Source organism: Carcharodon carcharias, chromosome 17 (assembly GCF_017639515.1).
Source record: "Carcharodon carcharias isolate sCarCar2 chromosome 17, sCarCar2.pri, whole genome shotgun sequence".
NCBI classification, from domain to species: Eukaryota; Metazoa; Chordata; class Chondrichthyes; order Lamniformes; family Lamnidae; genus Carcharodon; species Carcharodon carcharias.
Genome location: NC_054483.1, coordinates 17,720,912 through 17,747,500, shown reverse-complemented (window position 1 = coordinate 17,747,500; position 26,589 = coordinate 17,720,912). Strand labels below are relative to the sequence as shown.

Below are 26,589 nucleotides of genomic sequence, written 5' to 3'. Positions count from 1 at the left end.
TGTCTACAAATTACTGCTATTATAACTTCTAAATCCCCTAATTAATCTAACTCCCAGTTACACTTTCGTTAAGGCAACAGTAAGACACCTAGCTTTTAAAAGACCCAGGCAAGCTGACACACAATACCCTGAGCCAGTCGAATTCAAAGTGAGTTTTCTTAACTTCAGTTCTTTGAAGACAGCAGCTTGAGGTATAGATACTGAAGGCTTTTCATACTTGCTAGATCTTAAAATGCCTTCCCTTACACATAATCTTCATGCCTTTGTATGTATTTTCCCCTTTGAATGCTACCCGTGATCGGCTGCATGCCGCCATTTTATGTGGGTGCGCCAGTTAAGGCTGCCCAGCGTGGCGCATGCCCGGTAGTGCTCAGCGCTACCTGTGCAGGTGGGGGGAGGAGGGAGAGTTGGGGCCTGCGCTCTTTCATGCATGTGCATGAAAGAGCGCAGAAATCTCCCTGAGGCATGGAGCTGCATCAGGAAGATTAAGTTCGAAATGAAAGTTTCAAATAAAGAAAGAATAAAATTATTTAGACATATCCCCTCATGTGACAATGTCACATGAGCTGGGACATGTTTATGAATTGTGTGAAAAATATTTATTAATTTAATAAAACCTTCATGAAATCTCATCCCGCCCGTGGATGAGTTTTCATGGAAAACACAAAGGCCGCTTGGGCTCTTCGCCTGCCCACCAGCCTTAAGGTTGGACGGGCAGTGCTGACAATTAATTTAATTGGTTTTCTTAATGGCCTGAACAGGCCTTTGACAGTTCAGCTGGTGCGCAGCCACCTCCAGCGCGTGCCCGCCAAATGAAAGATCGGAATGACGCGCGGTGATGTCGGGCCTCACGCCTGACGCATCATTCTATGCGTCGGTGTGCAGGACCCATCCCCGCACGCCGACTTGAAAATTCTCCCCCATGTCTTTGGACTTTACTTTTCTGATAATAAAAGTCTCTCGTTGTACTAAGTTTTACCAGTAATCTTTGAGAAAAATAAACACACTGTTTTTGAACTTCACCTGGCCAGGTGACACATTGCACCCTTCCTTTGAAAACAATCTAGTCTGGTTTATTTGAAATGCAAATGTCCTTTTATACCTTACATTCTAAACTTCCCCCATGTTTACCTACTTAACATTTTAACCCTAGCTCATCTCTTGTTACATCCAAGCCTCCAGAACAGCTGCTCTTAATCTAATTAAGTCACACACATGCATACACACACACCACATAGACACAGATACCACTATTTTACAATAAATTCCAATAGCATTATGAGAATTATTATACCTTCCTGACAAAGTTGACATTTTTTCTGACTCGTACATCCAATTCTAACGTTAAGTTTAAAACCTGCCACTTCAATTCTTCGGCCTTGCTTCTTCCTACCATCCATTTTCGAAGCAGGAGTGGTATTTTTTGGAAGGAATTTTTACTGGCTGAAAAAAGGATTCCAGGGATGGCTTTTAATTCCATTTTAAAACAAGAACCTGAATATTAAAATATGCCAATAAGCACAGTGGTCATTGCTTTCAATGGCGTGGCTTTGTTGGGTGCTCAGAGAGTTAATTTTCAATGGGTAACATTTGATGCTGAGGGATGAGGCACAACATCTCAGCCCCGCTGCCGAGCATGGCACAGCTGACCCACCCCACTTTGGACAGAGACACAGGGAGGGTGGGAAACTCTAAGGGAGCTAACCCCTTGAGGCTGTCCCTCCCATTCCCCCAAGAGACTCCTTTCAAGAGTAATATTGGCAGAGACCTGAGAAGAAGTCTCCCAAGCACAAATAGTATGTGGCCTGGAGAGATTATGGGTGTGGGGGAGATGGGAAGAAGTTGGGCATGAGAGGAAATAACTTCCAAAACTAAATTAAGAAAATACAGTTCTCCTAAACTGGGCTTCTCTCAGCCAGTATAAATTTACCTTGATCCAGTTTCAGCATTCACCCCCAGTGAACCCATTTCAATTTCTGATAATGTTCCTGTGTAGCATCTTGGCACATTTTACTACTTTAAAAGCGCTATATAATGCAAGCTGTTGCTACGGGTTCGGCTGGCAGGAGAGTGAAGATGTGTAGCCACAGCTGTCACTTTCCCTGTTTTTCCTTTGATTATTTTGCTGGTCTTCACTGCACTCCTGATGAGTCCTGGATACCATTGGAGATGTAGAGGTATAGGATGCTGTAGAAGACAAGGGAATTATATGGTCCTTAAAACCCCCCTCTTTGATCAAGCTTTTGGTCCCCTATTATATGTCTTTATGCGGCTCCATGTCAAAATTCTTTTGATAACTGCTCCCGTGAAGTGCCATGTGACATATTAAAGGCACAATAGATATATAAATGCAGTATGCTATTTTTCTTATTATTGTTGCAAATGATGCTCAGAAATATCCTGAAGTAGAGACAATATAAAATAATCATTATCCGAGACTAACAGATTCATAATATTTTGCAGTCTGAGAGTACAGCTTTGACATTGTGCTAGGTTTTCAAATATTTAATTTATTTTTGAGGAATATATATCCTGCAGAATTGAAGGTGTTTTTTATTTTATTTGCTGTCTTACTGGGTGGCAGGTGTGTCCTGCATCAAGATGAAGAATTATTAAACATGTGATCACTTGGCCTCTCTAATTGGTTGTTAGGTATTGGCATTTTGGAAGGGAGCCAACTTGGAGGTTGAAAAAGGGCTATTTTTTGTCAATCCCTTTCCATCTTTCTCCCCACCTTTCTGTCGGTGTTGATTCCTGGAGGGGTTCCAAAGGGACTTTTAAGCACTGGGGCCTCAGCCAACTGATTGTTCTTCTGCTGCAAGCCTATTTAGTGGCACGGGCAACCTATTCAACCATGGAATTCAACCATTGGGCCAAAGCTCTCAAATTCTCTGCCTGAACATCACTCTACTCTTTTGTTATGACCACAGCCGGTGTTAATTGCTGTGCAACCAAATCCCAGAAGGAAAGTTGGCTTAGGGGCCATAACCTTTATTTGTATTCTGCAACCAAGGAGAAGACCTACCGATATCAGTAGTAAGAGGTCCAGTAACAATTTTGGGATTTTACAAATTAAAAGTAAAAGCTTTATGAACAAAAATAAAAGAAAACTTAGGGCAGAATTTTATGTTCCGCCCGACACGCCCGAGCGAAATATGATGCGCAATGACATCGGGCGTGCGTCCTGACATCATCGTGCACTCACGTGATATTTCGTTCGGTGGGTGCAAGCCGAGTTGGCTGCTCACCCGCCAATAATTGAAAGGCCTATTAAGGTTATTAACAATCTAATTAAAATCAAATTAACACTGCCCGTCCAACCTTGTGGTTGGCGATCAGGCAAAAAGGCCAAGCGGCCTTTACATGTTTTAGGAAACCTCATCCATGAGCAGGATAAGGTTTCCTGAAGAAAATAAACATTAACTAAAAACTTTATTTTCGAATCACATGAGGGGACATGTTTTTAAAATTTTTTTGTGTCTTTATTTTTTTAAAAAGCGCTTCAATCTCCCTGAGGCAGTTCCAGGCCTGTTCTCCCTCCCTCCCCCACCCACACAGGTAGTGCTGAGCACTGCCGCTCATGATTCACGCAGGGCAGGCTTTAATTGGCCCACCCGTGTGAAATCGTGGAGCAGAGCCGATCACAGGCAGGGAAAAATTCTGGCCGTAAGCACTCAAGATTATAGTTACACAATTAAGATTAGTCTTACAAAGCATTCCCCCAAAAACTCTCTATTTGGTCAAACCCACAAGTAAATACCTTCCAGGCAGTGCTCCCTTATAGATGTCTACTATGAAATCCAGTAATATTACACAAGCTAAACTGCTGTAGCATCAATAATTTTGTACCACATTACCTTTACCCTTTGCCACTCTGCGGTGGAATCCACTTCAGAATAAAACTGCTTGTTGCTGCCCAAGACTTTTCTGGCTTGACTGGATGGTTGACTCAAACTGCATCCTCTCCCAGCCCAAACCTCTAGCTATAACTCAACAGCTCAAACAGCTCCAGCTATCTCCACCCCCAGATATATCTCACAGCTTAACAGCTATTTGCAGCTATCTCTAATATACTTTTTTCCCTTTAATTTCCATTCCATTGTTCTCACATCCCTTTGAAACTCAAACCCTTCCAAGATAAAATCTTGCATGTTTCCATCTTATTTTTGCTTTTGGGTCAATAAAATATAATATCCCCACTACTGAAATGTTAGATCTCACCTATTAACTTGTACCTCAAACTTAATACCTATATCCATTTCACGCTTTCAACCCCCCAGACAACCTGACTCCTATCACTCTCCTGCTCAGCTTAATTAAATCACAACACACACGCATACCCTTCTTTACAGAGTAACACATCTTGCCAAAAATAATTAAAAAAAACACCCATTCTCACACTTTTAAGAAGGTCCTGAAAATCTACCTATTTCACGAAAATTATGGTCATCTATCCTTATAACTCCTTTTGTGGCTTGGTGTCAAATTCTGTTCAATATCGCTCCTGAGAAGTTTCTTGGGATGTTTTACTCTCAAGACTCCATATAAAAGCAAATTGTTGTTGAGAGGTCCCCAAACCATCCTGTTCTCACTTGCCAATCTCTCCCACTTACACATACACAAGCGCACAGAAATACTTTAAAGTATGATCAATGTCTGATACTTATATTAATTTTTCTCCCTCACTGGGCTTGAGAAGCTGACACTAATTTTAATACACCTATTCCATCCCCAACAAAAGAAGCGAACTCCACACAGATTGAACTTTGAACCTTTTTTTCATTCATTCACTGTGGGTCTCACGGGCAAGGCCAGCATTTATTAACCATCCCTAACTGCCCTTAACTAAGTGGCTTGCTAGGCCATTTCAGAGGGCAATTAAGAGTCAACCAGTTTGTTGTGGATCTGAAGTTACATATTGGCCAAATCGGGTAAGAGCAGCAGATTTTTTTCCCTCAAAGATTTCAATAAGCTCTGGTTTGTTTTGTTTCAGTGTTGCACTCGTTGGTGAAGTTAGCCATTGAGCAGAATATGCTAGAATGTTACAGCGAATTAGGAGCTATTTGTGTCCTTTTTAATTTTTCAATACAGTTTGAAGGAAGTGAGCTATGTTCACAACAAAACACAAAACAGCAAATTTGGGGAAAAAGTCCTGCAACACAGATGATGCTACAATTGGGATAATTTTGCAGATGACCAAAGTATTCAACAAAAATCAATGATCGAGTGCACTGTCTGATTCAATGGGTGTAATTTTACGTTGGTGGGATTTTGCAGCCTAGCTGAAGTCAATGGACTTTGGAATGGGTCGCTGCATTTTACAGCCCCGCCTCCGCTGTGAAGGGGCCATAAAATTCCGCCCAACAAAATAAGTTTAAGGCCCTGGTTCTTCAGATTTTCTTGTTTATACTCCAGGGTGCGTTCAAATTGTTGGCAGCAAGACTGAAACAATGGACATGTGCAAGGTTTGTCAAACATTAGAGTTTGATCTATAGATACCCTCCAATGCGAGAGTTCGGTCAGAGTTAGCTGGTGATAGGAAAATCGCCCTACTGAAACCTCAGGCTGCCTGAAAGCAAAACTAGATAGCTGCCTCTATCTCCAGAACCATTTAAGACAAAGCATGTTTCTTCGCTTGACCCTGCTTCATCCTGCAGGTCCTGATTTAGGGACACCTGCCAATAATCAGCTGGTCCCTCTTTGAATATGTTGATTGTCCTCTGATAATGTCACTGAGGCCTGACTGCTCTTTTAGCTAGAGGTCTCTGCAGGAGAAGCCATTGTGCCTTCTCAGGAAGAGGCATCTGGGTCAGATGAGACTCAAAAAATACTTGAAAAAGTTCTGAAGAAGTTATACGAATTTGAAACATTTACTGTTTCACTCTCCACAGATGCTGCCAGACCTGCTGAGTTTTTCCAGCATTTTCTGTTATTATTTCAAAAAGTACTCTACTTCTCTTAACTTCCCTTGCAGAACTAGGAGGAGTAGGAGTGTAGCCCCTGGCCCCACAGTGAAAATTCTCCGCATGTCCTGGACTTGTCCATCTCCCCTCCCCTGGCTGCTGGGAAGTGAAAGAACAGCCTCTTAGCACTCAGCATTACTCACCTCCCTCTGCTTCCTATTTTCGTCAGTGACTGACTGGTGAGTGCCTTCCACTACCAAGGTCAAGAGGGCTTGCAGCCTGCCTGCCTGCCTCCTGCCTCAGTTTAAATCGGGTCTTCAAACCTTCTCATACACAAGGTCACAACTTTGTCTGCCCTAACGTTCATGTTCCAAGGATTGAATTGTCAACACCTTCTCCTTTCAGAGACAGAGGGCAGAATTTTATGCTGATTGGACGGGCGTGCGCCTGACCCAGTCGGGCGTGAAAACGCATGGGATGATGTTGGGCAAGCGTCCCAACATCATCCAGCGCTCACGTGGTATTTCAGTCGATGGGCACACGCAAAAGTTGGAAGCGCACCCGCTGACAATTAAGAGGCCAATTAAGGTAATTACGGCACAATTATCTTTAATTTTATCTTGCCCGTCCAATTCTACGGTTGGCAAACAGGCCAATTGGCCAAGCGGCCTTTACATTTTTCGTGAAGCCTCATCCAAGGGCGGGATGAGGTTTCCGTGATGAAATAAAACAAAAATAGGTGGACAGCATTTTCATCAGGTATATTTTCAGGTGCCTGACTCGGATGCTTGGACATTTTTTTTCTGCTTTTCAAAACTTTATTTTTGATTTTTCAGGTCTTCAGCTCCCTGAGGCAGCTCTCTGCCTTCAGGGAGCTTTCTATCAGTGCTAACCCGCATCCGCGTTGACATTAGTGCCCGCGCTCTTCCCGCCCAAACGCCAGCAGTGCTGAGCTTCTCAGTGTACTTTTCACTCTGGTTAGCCATTAAATGGCCAGCCAGCGTGAAATCGCAGTCAGGGGCCGGTCACAGTCAGTGGCCGATTCCTGGCCTGCCGATCACGTCCGCCCTCCGACCTAAAAATTCTGCCCAGAGTGACAGCTTTCATAAAAAAACGAATGGTGCACACAATATCCTTGGACACAAAGGGAGGTTGGATCATGGCAAGCTGGCAAAACCTGACCCGGGCATCAATGTTTCACGCACCAGCTGTCTTTTCTTTTGTCCCCATCTCCCTCTGATAACTGCACTGCTGTTGGCATCTTCCTGCCTCTGACATCTGCTCAGGACTATTGATACGGCTGTGTGGTAAATCCCAGAGGAATAGACAAGGTAAACAAGGAATCATCTAATGGAATTCCCCTGTTGCAGGAGGCCAATGGTCTAATCCAGGGATTTATTTTGGTATCTATTATTTCACATAAGAATCCTGTTATTAAAAAAAACCTACAGGTAATTTGTGTTTATTTTAAAGGGGAAAAATCCACTTGAATCCTACAGCAAGCAGCATTGCATTGCAACCTGTCAAAGCCATCTATATGATTTAATTAGACTACATTCAGCCAAGTTTAAATTCAACAGGATTTTTACTACATCAAAAACATCGACTTGGGCTTTGAAGCACATCATTCACAATATTCTGGAATGTGTGTAATGTCTCACAAGGTCGAGCAGGTTTGCGTGGAATGAATTATAAATGCAAAAAGGAGATGGAAATATCTATGGGAATGCAAAATAATAATTCCAACAACTTTACACCAGAGAAAGTGATCAAGATCTGTATTATTCCTACATTTCAAGAAAATTGATCAGCTATATCTCCAGTTTTCAGTAGAGGTTCATAACCATTTCCCCAGCTTTCAAATCAACCATAGATTTCCTCCCCTAATATTGAGGAAAGCGCTGAGTCCATGAATTCTTTTAAATTGTGGGTAAAGCAATTATTGCCTCGAACAATACTTTCCTGCTTTATCAAAGTACTGGACTATCCTCTCCTGTTCCTCCTAAACTACAAATACATTATCCTACCCACGTATGCTTTCCCTTCCATGCATTCACTTCATATTGAAATCAGAGTTGATCACAAAGGCATCTTGTTTTTGTCTTCGGACAGCAGCTGTTCTATATGCTGTCATTCACACCTCCTCTGGACATATCTTTTGTTTCTTTACCTGTCCCATTACCATTCTCTTTGGCTCTGCCCCACCAATTTATTTGGCATTTAATGTCTCCTGTCTTATGCCCTACCACAAAGCTTCCCTTTTCTTCTTCTTCCATCCTCTCCCATTTAACCTACTTAAAACCTATTTCATTTCTAACTTTCCCCAGTTCTGATGAAAGGTCATCAACCTGAAACGTTAACTCCGTTTCTCTCTCCACTGATGCTGCCAGAATGTTATTTCCAGCACTTTCTGTTTTGATAACAACGCTGCCCATTCCAATTCATTTGCTCCCAGGCTCAAGATTCCTCTTTATGCTTTCTTTTTCTTCGAAGTAACCTAGAGGTTTTTTCAGCAACAAATAAAAAAACTTGGTGTTACCTCATTACTGATCCCTGATTACCTCAACTTCTCACTTACTCTTGTCAATTTTAGCGGCAGCCTGCACTGTGGGCTGAGAGCCTTTTTTCTAGTTTCCTCACTTTGTTAAAAAAAAAATTTGACTGTGCCTTCTGCCACTTCTTTCTCCTACTTTTTGTCCTCTCCTCTGTCCCCTTATATAGGTCTTGGTTTATCAAATGTTGGCAAGGTTATGCGTTCCAGGAGGCTGACTGTTCAGTGCCCTGACATGGGGTTGGAGGTGTGCGTTGCTCATTTGCTGAAAATGATCCTCAGTTGACTTTTCTGCCAGCCTGCACAAGCAGTGAAACCCTTTCCATCTGAGCTCATGCTAATTAGCATGATCATTTTGATACCACCATAACGACTGTCAATTTGCTTTAATGCCGTCTTGAACAGAACTCTCCAATTAGGAGCAAACCTGTTCAGGGCTCCACTGTAATTATGGGTGAGCCATTTTGCATCCTGCGTGAACAAGCGGCATATGATGCATTTACAGACAATCTGTGTTCGATTGTTGTGCGACAGTTAAAAACACATTGAAAAAATAGAAGGCTATTAAAATGGTGAAATCAGTAGCACCATATAGTGTATCTGGGAGAATGAGAACTCATTGGTTAAGAAAGAGGCCTTGCACAGGAGTGGCAGAGATTAGTGCCACTTTGTTTTTGTATAGCTGCATTAATTTTGAAAGGAGTATCTGTACCTCCCCAGTGAAAAGCATTGTTGATTCAAACCCAGCCGACATTGAAAAAATAGTAAAAAAAAATTGCCTGTTTTTTTTTGCAATAAAAAATAACAGTTATGGCAGAGACGGTCAGGATCGAGTCTCCTTACTACTGGGCTATTGCCTGATCTCAGTGATGGGACTGATGTTCTGGAACAGTTCCACTTCAGACCTGAGCACCTTGATCTAGGGCCGCAGGATCTGGCTAGGCATGCAGAATACGTAGTTAACGAAATCAGGCACATGGGTCATATATAAATATGTATGTGTGTACGTTATATATCTATCATGCATTGTTCATGGGTTGCCTGAAATTTTGAGCATGATAATAATGCTGAACTGCTAACCTAGTCTCTGCCATTGCTCTGCACAATAAACAAGGCAGGCAGTGGACGAAGAATTTGTCTCACCCAAAAATTAAAAATAAAGCACTTGGCTCCAGTACTTAATGAGCATGGGATAAAGAGGAAGGACAGACACACAACCTTTGCATATAATTTTATAAAAAATAACCTCTTTTTGACACAAACCTGTGAGATGAAAACTCAAACAGGTGAAACTCAGTGGCCAAGAACAATGGCGTTTTACAAAGAATCAGCGAAACAATGCGTATAATGTATATGTGAGACTTTTAACATGCACATGGTTGGTAGGTAGATACAGAGTGAGGCTTCCTCTATGCTGCCCCATCAAACATTCCCAAGTCTTGTCAGATATAGAGTAAAGCTCCCTTGAAACTGCCCCATCAACTGGCAACAGGTCATATTAGATATACAGACAAAGAAACTTCCTCCACACTGGCCCATCAAAATTTCCCAGGTCATGCCATGTTAAGATCCCGTTACATTGCTGATTCAAACATTCCCAGATCAAGGCAGATATCAAATAAAGCTCCCTCTGCACTGCTCCGTGAAGCGTTAACGGTAATGTCAGATATAGAATGAATTTCCCTCTAGATTGCCCCAGCAAACATTTCCAGGTCATTTCAGATACAAGGTGAAGCTTCCTCTGCACTGCTTATCAAACATTTCCAGGTCAAGTCAGATATAGAGTGAAGTTCCATGAAATATCCCCAAGTCATGTCAGACATAGTTTGATGCACTCTCCACACTACATCATCAGACATTCCCAGGTCATTTCAGAGTGAAACTGCCTCCACACTACTCGATCAAACATTCCCAGGTCAAGTCAGATACAGAGTGGAGTCTCCTCTGTGCTGCTCCATCAAACATTACCAGGTCAAATGTCAGATATAGTTTGATGCTCCCTCCACACTGCCCCATTAAACATTCCCAGGTTATTTCAGGTAATGAATGATGCTCCCTCTACACTGCCCCATCAAATATTCCCATGTCAAGTCAGATACCGAGTAAAGTTCCCCCCATGGCGCCATCAAACATTTCCAGGTCATGTCAGATATTGAGTGAGGCTGTCTCTACACTGCCCCATCAAACGTTCCCAGGTCATGTTCAGTGGAGAGAAGCTGTTAACTCAAATCCTCCAACACAGAATGTAGGAATGGAAAATTCACTTTGCTGCGATATAGAAAGCATACAGAATGTAGAGAATCTATACTGCAGAGCTGTGAAGCACAATCCTTTGTCTAAAATATAAAGTGCAAACATAATATACTTTGTGTATGATAAATATGTAGGATAATAGTCCTATGTATCTATGTATCTTATGTATCAGATGTATCTTTCTAACATAACTTCAGAGAGCAACACAGTATGGACAGGCTCTGCAAGCGCATGCCAGTCTTGAAACACATTGTTTGCCAGCTGTCTTTCATTCTTAGTGCAATAGCATTTAAACGCGCATCTGTCTATCCCCATCGAAGCCCCTAGCTGCTCCCACTTGCCAGCAAATAGATACTGAGTTGAAGCATTATTATTTCATCTCCCATTTTCTAGTTGCTTGGCAGTTGTGCGTTATATTCAGAAAATGCCAGTACATCACGGGTTTTCAGAGCCCAACTGATAGAATGCGACTGCCGGTAACATAATACATTTAGAAAGTGCTGAGTCTTCGTTATCAATTCAATACCTATTCTGAGCTGAGATTTCATGGCAGACACTCAACCTAGGATAAACAGAATGGACTACTTTCACCCTCCTCTTCTCCCTGAGGTTCCAGAGTTGGTAGGCTGCCCCGCTGGATCTCACCAAAGAGAGCATGCTTTCATTGAATCCTCGAATATTGCAGCACAGAAGAGAACCATTTAGCTGATGAAATCTACACGGCCTCTTTTGAAGTGCAATATCTCTCCAATTTCTTTCTCCTTCAAGTATTTAACCAATTTCCTTTTGAAGGCTACTATTGAATCTTATTAGGCCGTTCACTCCAAATCCTTACTGTTGCATAAAAAATGTTTTCCTCATGTCACCTCTGGTTTTTTTGCCAATCACCTTAAATCTGTGCCCGCTGGTTATCAACTCTTTGGTCATTTGAAACAGCTGCTTTTAACTGTTCATGACGAATGCTGATTGTGTTAATCAAATGTACACTTATTCAGATCCCTCTTCTCACTAGATAGAACCATAGAAAAGTTACGGTGCAGAAAGAGGCCATTCAACCCATCGGTGTCTGCACTGGCCAAAAAGAGTAAAAAGAAACCAGCTGCTCATTTTAATCCCACTTTCCAGCACCTGGTCCGTAGCCTTGCAGGCTTGCAGATCCAGGTACCTTTTAAACGAGTTGAGCATTTCAGATGTCCACATGGTTGCAGCATTTTGACATAATGATCAGGAATGGGCAGCCTGGCTGACTTTCCATTCCAAACCCAGAAGGCTTGAGGTAATCGCAACTCATCTATTGCTGCTGATCTGGCTGAGATCACTTAACACAATCAGAGAAGGTATTGAGCTCTGGAGTTTTGTGATCTAAATAGCTTATTACCACACCAGGTGGCATAATTAACTAAAGGTCCATTTTATTCTCTATAAACATTTGAGAGGAAATGAAGAAAACATAAATTAGAACAATTTAGAGGGCGTGACCAATTTACTAATGCTTTCCTGCTAATGTCATTACTGCTGCCAAGGCTGCTGTGCCACCCTTAAGAAAATTTGCTACAACCCATAAGCTGCACCCATTTTGATAAGGCTGCCACCGTGAACCAGATATTGTGGTAGAAATGCCAAATGGTAAATATGGAGCTGAATGGCTCAAAGTCGTAGCATTCTATGATTCTGTTGTCATTGTTTGGGTTGTTGAACCAGTGTCACACAACAGATGGTGAGGCAGTGCTCTCCAGCGACCAGTGCAACATCACTGTTCAATTATCATTACCCCTGAGCTACAAAGAATAATTTCCTAGCCACATTAACCCTTGCACCACAAGACTTCTTGTCAGCAGTCTGCCCAGTTTATCTGGAAAAATGAACATCGTATTTGGCATGTTTTTCAGGAGTGAGCATATTTGACTTTGAACTAAGAAAAAAATGCTTGCTGTTTGTCAAAAACCCTGTTCTGTGTCTTGACCATAAGTCAAGGAATGTTTCTAGGCTCAATAGTTGACCTCCACTGAGCTGGCTTATGTCATCAGTGCAACCGTGACCCTAGGAGGTTATTTCCTCTGCCTGGGGAATCGAGACCATAGGGGCACAGTCTCAAGATAAGGGAATGATCATTTAGAAGTGAGATGAGGAGAAATTTTTTCACACAAAGGATTGTAAATATTTGGAATTCTCATTCCAGAGGGTTATTTTTCCAAGTTTGCTAATGACACGAAATATGGTGGGAATGTGAGCGGTGAGGAGGGTGTTAAGAGGTTTTTCAAGGCAATTCAGACAGGTTGAGTGAGTGGGCAAATACATGGCAGATGCAGTATAACGTGGATAAGTGTGAAGATATCACGTCGGTAGGAAAAACAGAATGGCAGAGTATTATTTAAATGGTGATAGATTGGGAAATGTTGTTGTACAAAAGGGCCTGGGTATCCTTGTACACTAATCACTGAAAGCAAGCGTGCAGGTGCAGCCAGCAGTTAAGAAGGCAAATGGTATGTTGGCCTTCATTGCAAGAGGACTTGAGTACAGGGACAAGGATGTCTTACTGCAGCTGTACAGGGCATTGGTGAGACCACACACCTGGAGTATTGTATGCAGCTTTGGTCTCTTTACTAAGAAAGGATATACCTGACATAGAGGGAGCGCAGCAAATGTTCACTACTGATTCCTGGGATGGCAGGATTGTCGTATGAGCAGAGATTGGGTTGACTAGGCCTGTATTCACTGGAGTTTAGAAGAATGAGGGGGGGATCTCATTGAAACGTATAAAATTTTGACAAGGATGGACAGATTGGATGCAGGGATGATGTTTCCTCCGGCTGGGTCACAGTCTCAGGATATGGAGTAGGCCATTTAGGAATGAGATGAGGAGAAACTTCTTCACTCAGAGGGTGATGAACTTGTGGAGTTCTCCACTACAGAAGGTTGGCTAAATCACTGAATATATTTAAGAAGGAAATAGATGGATTTCTGGACTCTGAATGCGTATGGGGGGAGAGCGTGAGATGGCGTTGAGATAGAGGATCAGCCATGATCATCTTGAATGGCGGAGCAGGCTTGAAGGACCTTATTCTGATATTATTTTCTATGTTTCTATGTTTAGGTATGCTCCATTGTTGAATATATTTAAGGCTGAGATAGATAGACTTTTGATCTCTCAGAGTATCAAGGGATATGGGGAGTGAGCGGGAAAGTGGAGTTGAAGCCAAAGATCAGCCATGATAGTATTAAATGGCAGTGCAGGCTTGATGGCCTATATGGTCTACTTCTGCTCCTTTTCTTATGTTCAGCCGAATGGACATAAGGAGTGGGCTGTCTCCCTCAGCAATAAAGGAAAAATTTAAGCCAGAGTTCACATTCATGATTGCTGCCCAGAAAATGCGCGGTGTGAACATGAAACCTGGGCCCTATGGTCTCCATGACTTAATATCCCAGCAGGTCGTGCAGTTAACATAGCGGCAGCTCCCACTCCACATTATGTACAGAGAAATTCTAGACCACAGCTTGTTGAATTCACCGTCCACCACCCTGGTAGTCGTATGACTACTCAATTGGTCATTGGCTAATTGTGGCAATCGGTCTCTATAAATAAGTCATTGTAATTGTATTCTCTCAACTTTCTGACACATTTCTGCCTTCCTTTACACAATATGGTTGTGTATAGTTCCATGGTTAGTGGTATCTCTCTTGTATCCCACCCAAATCTCAACAGATAGGAATAGGCAGGATATTCACCATTGCTGTGTCCTCATATAACAACCACCTGCATGTACCTCCATCAAAGGCCTCTTGATATATTTTTCCTTTCTTGACCCACAGCAATGTGGTCAAGTGTCACCTCTGGTTTCCTGCCATACAAGAGATCCGATAACAGACTCAAGACTGAACCCAGATGTTTGCTTGTCCTCCCTATCTGCATAACCTCCACCAGCTCTCTGAGATCTGACTCTTCATTGCCCCGCAATTTTAATCACTCCATAAGTGGTAATGCCTTCAGCTGCCAAGGCCCTAAGCTAAATCTCTCTGCCTCTCCAGCTCTCTTTTTTAAGATTCTCCTTCTAACCTACCTCTCTGACCAAGCTTTTGATTATCATTCCTAGCATCTCCTTGTGTAGCTCAGTGTCAAATTTTGTTTGACTACGATCCTGTGAAGTGCCTTGGGTTGTTTTACCAATGTTATAAGAACAAGATAAATGCAAGTTGTTGTTGTTATTGCGTGACTAGCTCAGTTCCACAATGGGTGGTGCATTTACCCACTAACTATCAAAGTAGCTACTGACTCCAGTTTCCAAAGGATAAGGACAATGCAGCATCATTGCACAAATAAACAAAAACGCCAATAGGTTCAACTTCTCAATTCCTCATCCCTCTATCAACAGGAAACATATTACATATTTGGGGTCATGGATTCAGCTGCAATGTTTGATGGTTGTGTTGTTTTAATAACATTGCAGTCCTGTAGATTGTTGCAATAAACTGTCAGTCTTCAATGGCCAATAAAATATTTATTTTGGTGTAATACCTCAGCCCTTCATTGTCAATAAAGCAGTGAAAGCACCCCAGGGATCAGGGCAATATTGGAGGAAATATTGACAGAAGAGATGATTACACCACTTTGTTACCTCAACTGCCAAAAGATAACTTGCTTGTTAGATTTCTTGCTGTAATTGACAAGAAACTTTGTAAAAGAAAATCATTGTTTGGTTTAAATGAGGTGTCACAAGAGACATTAAGCTGGAAGTCTTTCAGATACATCAACCAGAACACCAATCCTACCATCACAGCCCACTTTTTAAGAAACCATTCACCCGGATACTCTTGATTTAACATGTAGGCCAGACTGGTTAAGGATGGCAGATTTCCTTCCCTGAAGGACATTTGTTAACCAAATTTCTTTTTATGACAATCCAGTAATTTCATGGTCACCATTATTGATACTTCTTTTTATTCCAGTTTTTTTAATTAATTGATTTTAAATTACCCAGCTGTGATGGAGGAATTTGAATTCATACATCTGGATCATTAGCTCAGGCCTCCAGATTATTAATCCAGTAACATAACCACTATGTTATCATACCCCTCACTTCTCAAAACCCTGGATTGGAGGTTGAATGCACAACATTCTGCCTCAGAGGCAAGAATGCTACCTCTGGGAAAAGGTTAGTACCTCATTATTGAGAAACCCAAATCATGAGATAAGGCCTGAATTTCAGGATACCACCAATGTTGAAAACATTGGAAAAGCTCTATCAGTGGCTCAGTTGTTAAAGTTTGTGTGAAATTCAGCCACAAAACTGCAACGGCCTCAGATTGGGTCTCCTGGTCCATGCTAATTTGCCATGGTGTCTATCTTGTTGGTCAGTTACCCTGGGTGAAGGCGAGGGAAAAAAATTCAGTCATGGGTTTTCCCAATCCCATCAAGTGGTTCCTGTTGAAAACACAGACTGCATGAAGACACAATTGGACTCAGCTGTGACGCTTCTATAAAACCTGGAAATACTCACTGTAAGGCTCCAATATGAAGAATGGTCAGTTGCACAAGCTTGTGAAGAACAGTGATATCTGTGGAGCCATAGCCCAGTATGATCCAGTGACTTCAGAGACAGGGGAGAAAATTGACAAAAAAGTGAGAGAAGACGAGATATGTCAGCCCACCTGCTGCTGGAGCCCTATTCCATGCCTTTGTTACCTCCAGACTTGACTTTTCCAATGCTCTGCTGGCCAGATTCCTGTCTTCCATTGACATAAACTCAAGCTCATCCATATCTGCTGGTCATATCCTAACTTGCACCAAGTCCCAATCACCCATCCCCTCTGTGCTTGCAGACCTACATTGGCCCCCGGTTAAGCAATGCCTGAATTTTAAAACTCTCACCCTTGCTTTTTATCCTTCCATGGCCTCACCCTTGCCCATCTCTGCTACCTTTTCCAGCTCCAGAACCCTCCAATATTTCTGCACTTCTCCAATTCTGGCCTCCTGCGCATCCCTGATTTTTTATCACTCCACCGTTGACAACCTTACCTTCAGCTTCCAAGGCCCTAACCTCTGAAATTCCATCCTGAAACTTCTTCACCTCTCTGACCCCCACTCCTCCTTTAGGACACTCTTGATCTCAATGACCAAGCTTTGGTCATCCACCCAAATGTCTCTGACTGTGACTCAGCATCAAATTTTGTTTGAGAACAATCCTGCAAACCACCTTGGGATGTTTTACTGCATAATAGGTGCTATATAATTACAAGTGTTGAAGTGCTAAACTGGTGATGCATGGCCATATCTGTAGCCTTCTCATCCCAGCGGCTTCATGCTGGAGAGATTTGGAGGAAATGTTGATGGTCCTCCATTCGACTGCCAGGAGGCCACCTCCAGATGCCCGTTGGGCTCTGACCTCAGCAGGGGCCAGTCCGACATCGTGAAGATCCTGGCAGCGTCAGCAATTTTCCCCCATTTGGTCCCGAAATTGACCTAATTGGTTACTAGCCACTGTCAGGTGGATAGTCAATGCCGCATTGACTCCACCTCTGCAAAGATCACCTAGAGACAGGAAAGCATTGGGGAGCTGACCTGACACACTATTTTCAGATTTTGCTCCCAGTCTTACCTCCAACCCTGCCTTCACAGGGCTGATAAGACTCTGCCCATAGAGTTAGAGTTGAAGATGGTGTGATAAAGTCTGATTTCAAAAGTGATGTACATTGGGGGGAGTGTGGAGCTGCTGGGCAGAATTCCTGTGACAGGGCCATAAAATTTTGAATGGGGGGCTTGTTCAAAAGGCCATTGATTTTTGCGGGACTATAAAATCCCGCCAGCATAAAATTTGGCCTGTAGGTTTTAAACAATGAGAGGAAGCTTTAGAGGTACAATCTTTAGAAGTAGAAAAGGAAATGAGCCAGCTGCCAAAAAGCACAGTATGTCATCTTGTGTGTAATAGACTCTGGTCTGTGTATTATCCAGTAACACACTGCAGTCTGCAAATTATCCTGCAACATCCTCCATTCTGTGCATTATACTGTTGTAACACACTCTCGCCTCTGTATTATTGTGTGTGTAATACACTCCAGTTTGCATATTACCCTGCATGTAATACAGTTCTGCCTACTGCACATTATCCTGAGGGTAACACACTCCGACCTATGTATTATCCTTAAGTGTAACACACTCCAGTTTGTGTATTATGATAAGTTAACACACTGTATCCTGCATATTAGCCTCCATAAATCTACAAATGCAACAACATGTAATAGAATTAAAGAGAAGACCTGAGTACACTCACGCCAATTCCCAGGAACATTGGCCCTAACCTCTGGACTGACTTACGTAGACAATCAATACAGAGACAGATTTATATTATGAAATGGCAAAATAGATTTTTAAGGTCAGTAGCAGCACTTGCTCTGCTAACCCAACCAGGTTAGAAACATTGAAATAAAACAACCTGCCTCTCAGTAGGTGATATTCTGACTGTAAGTAGTGAATTTTTTTTGAAAATGTGGAAGGCCTCAATTCCAGTCAATAGCAAGTGGATTGATTTTTACACAGGTTCCAAAATTGCCTAATTGATGGAAGGCTCTGTGTTGCTGCAGCCAGTCAGCTTTATGGAGATCATGAATTAAATATGGTGAGTTCTCCGTTGGGGGTGCTTGTCTGAGAAAGAAAGATTGGACAATATTTCCCTTAAAGACTTCGTACAGCGTAACGAGTGCAAGAGAGTCAGAATAAAAATAAAATTCATCCATCACTCTTTATTAAGTGTGGGAAGCACACTATCAAGTTGTATGGAATCCCATTCCTTCTGTTAAATTGGATGAGACGTGACAGGGTAGTGACATTAATATTACAATCAAATTGTTGTTCTCTCTTGTCATTTATTTTTGTGGCATCCAAAATTTCTCCATTCATGTCCTTTTTAAATGATGTTCCTGATATTTCCCTCTTCCCCAAATGGTGCTGATTCTTAGCTGGGTGACAGCTACCCTTCAGTTACTCATCCAAGTCACCATTTGTAAGTTTAGACAACAAGTGTTTGCAAGTTATTTGTCCAAAAGTTGTATCCCAATAGTCAAGCCACGTTTCATTCCCGTCAGACATCCACAGGCACACTCTCCAGCAGGAGTTACTGGGAACCGGTACCAAGAGGGAATCTGGCTGTTTTTTCCCCTCCCTGGAATGGGACCTGAAGCTACTTGTTGCATCTCAACTCATGCCTCACTTACAACAGATAACTTAGCACAGAATGGGAAATGAACACAAGGTCACTCTGTTCTAGGTATCCCAGTTGCACACCACTGCATTTAACAAATAGACCATGAAGGGAGTCTATTTGTCAAAGCCGATAAATTGTTCCATCAATAAGGGTGGATCAGAAGATTTCCAAGCTTCTTGAATTTCTTAATTATGCTCAGCCACTCTATTTCAAGATTTCCTGTGCAGTCAAGTACGATCATTGAATCATATACCTCGGAAGGAGGCCGTTCATCCCGTTAAGTCTGTGATGGTTGTTTCAAAGGACAATCTAATTGGTCCCACCCCCCAACTCTTTTCCAATATCCCTGAAAATTATTTTTCCTTCAAATATTTTCCAATTCCTTTTTGAAGACTAGCTTTGAATCTATATCTAATCAGGTAGGGCATTCCCAATCCTAACAACAGGTTGCGTATAAAAATATTTTCCTCATGTTGTCTCTGGTTCTTTTGCCAATCATCTTAAATCTGTGTCATCTGGTTATTGACCCTTCCATCATTGGAAACCCCCTAAACACCTCTACCAAATCTCATTTTAGCATGCTCAGCTCTCAGAATAGCCCCAGGTACTCCAGTCTATTCACCTAATTGTAATTGAAGGAAACAGTATAAATAAATGCCTGTCGTACACACCCATACCAATATTTTGCCTACCACCCCCTCACCCCCTGATTTAAGATTAACTTTTGTCGAAAAAAACTTTCAGCACCTTATGCTTAGATGTATAATAGGGAATGGTGCCCTTGATGTTGTAATGGTTGGAACACATCGGGACCAAAAGTAGATAGCCCTCAAAAATGGCTACAGAGATCCTGATGTGTAATTAACCCACCACTGTTGACTGCAAAGTAGGCAGGAGGCCAACTTCTTGCTGTCTGCTTATTTCAATGATCTCTGCGTTCAACCAGCATGAACCACCCTGTTAATTAACTGGACATTTCAGCAAGGAGCCAATTTTGTGTGTGTGTAACAGCAGTTAAAGCTAGACTGCACCTCTTACAGGGGAGGCTCATTGTGACTTCTCCAGGCGCTGAAATTCATATATGAAGTGAATCTGACCTGGAAAACAATAAAGAATGGCACGACATGGGCGAGTATGGTCACCAAGGTTTTCAAATGCTGTGCTGGAGGCCTTAGTGGAGGAAGTAGAATTTGGGAGAGTTCCTGTATCTGCATGCTTAGACATTCTTAGAAAGCAGTGGAAACATAAAGGCATGGAGATCAATGCCAGGAGCGCAGCCCCAAGGGACTGGATGCAGTCCTACAAGAAGTTCAAATACCACATGTGAATGGTCAAGGTCAGTGAATGCATCTTCAAATGCCATAACCTATCATCCATACCACCAGCCTTACACACTGCTCAATTCAGCACACCACGATGATTCATTTACAACAATCTTTATCAATCAGGACTCATACCTGACATTCATATGCTCCACCGCACCCTCATGCACTTAGAACTGCTGTAAGCCATAACGATATCTAAATAAGTATTACTTGGCACTAAAAGGTAAATTTTCTATTTCTGTTTTCCTGGTCTGAAGCGTCACCCAGGGCAACATTTATTAGGAAATTTGTGCAGTTTTTGTGAGTTGCTTGCATGTATTTTCCCAATAACTGCTCCAGGACAGTGAGGCTCCATGCCAGGAGTCCACAAAGTGAGAGCTGACCCTCAAATTAGCAGTCCCAGTCAGTGGCCACAGAGCTACAAGCCATGCTAATCCCTAAACTCTACTTCAAAGTAAGGTAAGATACAAGAACAATAGGGAAACGCTAAACTAATGGCAAGGCTACTTCAGATAGATGTTGTGAAGAACTTCTTTATGATGAATGGCCAACATTGAGAGCATTTTTCTACATGGTCACGTGTCAGCCGTGGCTCAATTGGCTCACTCCTGTCTCTAACTCACAATGTTCTGGCTTCAAATCCCACTCCAGGACTTGAGCACAAAAATCAAGATTGATGCTCCATTGCAGTATTGAGAGAGTACTGTGTGTCAGAGGTACCATCTTTAAGGTAAGACCTTAAGCTGAGGCCCCACCTGCCATCAAGTGGATGTAAAAGATCGCATGGCACTATTTTGAGGAAGATTAGGGGAGTTATCCCCATTGTCCTGACCAGTATTTATGCCTCAAATCAACATCATTATCATATTACTGTTTCTAGGAGATTGTTGTGTGTAAATTGGCTTCCAGGTTTCCTGAATGACAATAGCGACTACACTTCAAAGTTATTTAATTGGCTATAAAGAGCTTTGAGATGGCTGGTGTTGCAAAAAGTGCGATACAAATCTAAGTTTATCTTTCTTTCTATAGGTCAGAGGAGGTGAAAGTCTTTCATTCAAGATCCAGTTTGATGGTCTGATGGGGGGAATGAGAGTTTTATTGCCTCCTGGTTGATGAACTAAGATAGTCTTAATGGCTGTCACTATTTGTCAGGTGATCTGTGAAAAGTAGAAATATGTTTCACTGGCGCAGTCATCGTCAGCTGTCTCTTGATTCAAAAATGACATCTACTCAGGCCCGTGAGTTTTTTGCCATATGGGTCTTCATGTAACCGAACAAGCCAATTCTCAACCCACAGTTTTGGGCACACAGGGCAGAATATTCAAAGTGCAAGATCTGCTTCCTTTTCTGCCGTTGCTCTGCCTCATCATTGATGCATTGTGACTCAAAGCATGATGCAGCTTGATGGATAATTTGTTGCCATGTTGAACCATTAGTAGCAAGCTCTTCTTATTCATTAATGTCAATCCTATCATGCTCCAAGGAGAGCGTCAGAGTTTCTTGAAAGCATTTTCTTTGTCCTCCCTGGGAACACTGGCCATTTGAGAGTTGAGGAAACAAGGCGTAGCAGGGAAGACTCTTTTTGATCAGCCAGACACAGTGTCAAGTTCATTAAAGTTGATTTTGCAGGAATTTTGCCTGAGTACATATGGAGCTGGCTTTAACGACACTGGTCTATGTTCGACAGTCCTCCCATTGAAATCGGAGGATGCGGCGGAGGCATTGCTGATGGAATTTCTCTAACGCTCTTATGTATCACTAATACACAGTCTACGTCTTACTGCAGTACAGGAGTGTGGTGACAACACCTACTCTGTACACTAGGACTTTTGTGAACTTGCAGAGGCCTTTGTTGTAGAAAGCTAAGCTTGCACAGCTGATCTGATGTTGGATCTCCTCATCAATGGTGGCCTTTTGAGAGAGGTGGTTGTCAAGGCATGGAAAGTGCTCGTCATATTCCAGAATCTCTCTTTCAAATATATGGGAGGTGGAATATTCGGCTCACCAGGTTTGGACTGATATATGAGCTTTGCTTTGCGACATTCAAGGACAGGCAGAATTTCTTGTATCCAGAATTGAAGAGATTGAGGGCAGAATTTGGGGCTGGGGCTAGAAAATGTGGTGAGCCGTTCAAAAGTCCATTGACTTCAATGGGAGCGGAAAATCCCACCGGCAGGAGGGGTGTAGAATTCTGCCCTGAGAGTGGCATCCGCAAATTGTAAATCATCTATGTCTATGGTGTTCAGTTTAGTTTTGGCACTGAGGCAGCAAGGATTAAAGAGGTTTTCATCTAGGCAGTATTTAGTACTGACACCAGAGGGAGTTGATCTTTCATGAGGTGAACAGCCACTGTCAGGTAAATTGTAAATAATATGGCAGCTATCACACAGCCTTGTTTGAAAGTGTCCAGATTTTGAAGGTGTCCGTTTGAGATCTCCCACTCAAGATGTAGTCATATCATCATGAAGCAATTGCAGGATTGTGATGAAGTTTCTTGGACATCCAAATCTATGGAGCATAATCCACAGAGCATTGTGATTTACTGAGTCAAATGCTTTAGTCAGGTCGATGAACGCAATGAATAGTTCCTAATGTTGTTTTTGACATTTTGCTTGGATTGGTCTGGAGTCAAAGACCATGTCAGAGGTTTCTCTGGCACTGTTCTGAGGTCAGGGCTGAGACATTTGTTGAAATGATGTTAAGGGAGCATCAAACTTGTGCTGTACTGAACCAAGGATTACGGAATGGGGCATTGGTGGGAGTAGTGTCACTCCATTGCTAAACCATGCTGCACCTAATTTGAGAGTGTTTAATGGACCACCTAGAAAAAAATTTGCTCTACATTCAACCCTTCCCTGACCCGGGATTGCTTGATACATGAATGTTGAAAATAGGAAAATGTAGCATTCTCCAGCACCAGCATTCTTGGACTTGACGAGTCTGAAGTTCATAACAGAAACTTGTCGATGGGTGTAAACACAATGAAAAAGGGAATTTTTTTTCCCCTCACAAAGCAGAAGTGTTGTCTCCAATACTCAAAATTATCAGTCTTCTAGAGTCTAAACATCGGAGAAATTTGGAATGACAACAGTTTCATAGCTAGAATTATCTCAGAGGAATATGGCAATTCAAAGTGAAAAGGAAAGCAGGAGGCAGTGTTCTTGAAAGAACAAACAGCACCAACAAAGGAGAAATAAAGTAAAAGGGAGGAAACAAAAGTTGAAATGAGAGAAAATGGAGATAGCAGAAATGATTGAGAGAAAGAAAAGTTGGGAAAGTAAGGGAAGAGCAAAGAAAATTAAAATTGAGACCAAGAAAAATTGACAGATCTGAACAAGAGGAAGACAAAAAGGGGAAAGAAAAAGAGGCAGAGAGAAAATTGACAATCAAAAAGATGGAGAGAATATCTAGGAGCAGAGTAAGTGAGAGAGAAGGAGACAAAGTAAAGGACATGAACAGTTCCTGCTCACGGGCCTGAAGTTTTGGGGGGAAACAATAATTTCAGGTTCCACTAGCTGCTTGTATCAAATATTTGTAATGGCAGCAACAATTCCAGTCTTTTGAGATGATGATTGCTGCAACGTGGTCAACAGGATATCCATTCACAAAGCTCAATGGAAGTTAAAAGCTATCAGAGCCTGCAAATCGGACAATTTTGTTCTCTAAGCATAAATCCCACTCCCCTGCAGCATCCTGGAAACCAGCACAAGCTTTCGATTCCAGTTTTTTTTCTAACAGTCACTTATCAGTTTACGGAGCTGGGTAAAGATCCTGTCAGCTCCCTCACAAATAAATAAGAGGCTGCTTATTAATTATGCAGGATTAGTCTAATTATAATTCTGCAAAATTAATTTGCAACAGAAGGCGTGCAGAAACATTCTGGGAAATTTGCATGTTAAATGGAGGGATTGGAGCATAATATATGATAATGTATGCACATTTTTTTACTTTAATTCAAAATTTGCAGCTGCATATGGTATCGGAGCAGGTGAAAAGTCAGTTTATGTTAAATGAAGCTGACAAATATTCGATGAGGCACTGTCAGTGGGAATGTATTGATCAAGGATCATTTTTCCTCCCATTGATTAATCCAGACTCAAAACAACTCTGTGTGTCATGTAAATGCGAAGATTGATAGAATACACAATGATGACTAACTAAAGGCAAACTAGATAATCAGAACGTATGAGCTTCAAAGATTCCCTGCATGTTTCTTCCTCTTCTCCTGAAGGTGCTGACTCAGGGAGGCTTAGGTTTTATGGGTGTTGGCTGCACCTTAGCCAGTATCTCACCCAATTGGCCATTCTACATTGTGTGATTCCAGACAGTGAATATCAACAGCTTTATGGGATTTAAGAGTCAAGCCTGATCTTGCTCTTGAATTAACACATGTACTTTCCAGCAAGGCTCATTGGATGGCCCTCTGAACAGGGAGGCCAGGCAGATTTTTCTCTTTCATCCAAGAGCAGTGAAGTCAACTGTGAAGCTCTTCCTCAGCTGAGATCAGAAAACTCAGCCCGCACAAAATTATAACTCTCCCACTGCCTTGGATTCTATGCCGTAGATCCAGACTAAAAAGCACACTTACCACCTGAGCCACTGGGTAACAATGGACCATCATGATCTTAGCTTGTTAACAATTGAAGGTAATGTCAATAGCCTTTCCTCGTTTAGTCTCTTCTCCTTCCTCATCCAAGGCTCTCCATCATAGAATCCATAAAACCCAAGCATGAAAACATCCACCCAACACTTCTGATGTGGCCATGCTTTCCTTTTTACTGTGTCCTTAGTTTCCCAGGATTTTAAAGTAAGGCCCACCTCTCAAATGCTTTCATGAAGAAGTCAACGTGGCTTGGAGCTCAGCCTCCGAGTGAGCACAAACAGAAGCACCTTCTGTGTACTGAAGCTTAATGACTTAGGTTGGAGTGATCTTTGGTTTGGAGTGCAGGCAACAAAATTTGAATAATTTCCTGTAAATTCCTGTCTGTCCTGTAAATTATCTCTGCTTTTGAGGGGGCTTATTGGAGGTAAGGAGCAGAACTGCAGCAAGAAAGATAGAGAAGAGGGTTGGTGCTAAGATAGAGCCTTGTTTGACTTCAATCTTCAATGAGATAGGGTATTTGGTGATCCCATTAGTAAGGATCACTGCTTGCAAGTCATCACATAGTAGGTGAAGAATAGGGACAAATATCTAAGGGCAGCCAAATTTGAAGAGGATTTTCCATGAATCATCATGATTGCTGGAGTCAGAGGCTTCTGTGGTCAAAAATGGCCATTTACAGAGGTTGGTCTTGCTCCCTGCATTTTTCTTGGATTTACCGTACAGTATAGACCGTATCTAAAGTGCCTCTCAGTAGGCGTAATTCACATTGTATCAACATCCCCACCAATTCAAGGGAATCCCTGGCCCAGGACCATCCAAGATGAAGAAGGAACATTCAGGAAGGCACCAGACACCTCGAGAGACTGTGATGGGGACATGCGAAGACCAAGTCCAGGCAGCAGAAGGGGCATACAGCACCCCCAAGAAACTCATTTACCCACCGCTTCAAACACAAACTGCCCCATTTGTGGTAGAACTGTGGATCATGCATTGGACTCGTTAGCCATTTTAAAAGTGGAGTGGAAGCATGTCATCCTTGATCCTGAGAGACTGCCTAAGAAAGAGGCTGTATCCTTGAGATTGGACATTAAGCTGAGGTTCTGTCTACATGTTGTGAAAGTCTAGCAGAGGTCAGTAATCCCATGACATCATTCAAAGAAAAGTCAGTTCTTCCTTTGCCCTCACCAAAGTTCCTCCCTCAACTAACATTACATTAAACTAACTAACAACTAACATTAAAAATCAATTTAACACCATCTGTGGGATCTTGTCTACACAAAACAGTTTGCCTACATAATAGTCACACTTCAAAGTAATTCACTGTGTATGAAACATTGAGATATTCAGGAAATGGAATAAAAAATGCAGTTTTCCTTTTTACTCTTCTCAACCTTAGTGATGATCAGTACTACAAGTCTTGGCTTTTAAGCTTAGATTTTTGAATAGAAGGTTCCTTTTGTTTATGAGCTATCCTGAATCTCCAAATACCTTGGATCCTTTATCTTTATTTAGTCATGTCTGACATTATGAATGCCAGAGGGAGGAATGTTCGCAATCAGATTTCCTGACTGATACAGCTAGCACTCAGAACAGGAACTTTCTGCCCTCAGGTGCACAGTTACTTCCTGGAATAAAATCAAGATGGTGACAGTGGATCATGGTAGTCAGCTAGAGAAAGTGATTGCAATGGCTCGTGAACTTTGAACCCACATCAGAATTCTAATATAAATCAACTGACTTAACATTCACTGATCATTAA

At 42.1% G+C, this 26,589-nt stretch overlaps 1 protein-coding gene across 4 annotated transcripts in view; it reads left to right on the top strand.

Moving 5' to 3' along the window:
* The window catches only part of LOC121289728 (transcription factor COE2), a 260,228-nt gene that overhangs the window by 108,644 nt on the left and 124,995 nt on the right, over window positions 1-26,589 (top strand). The window lies entirely within an intron of this gene.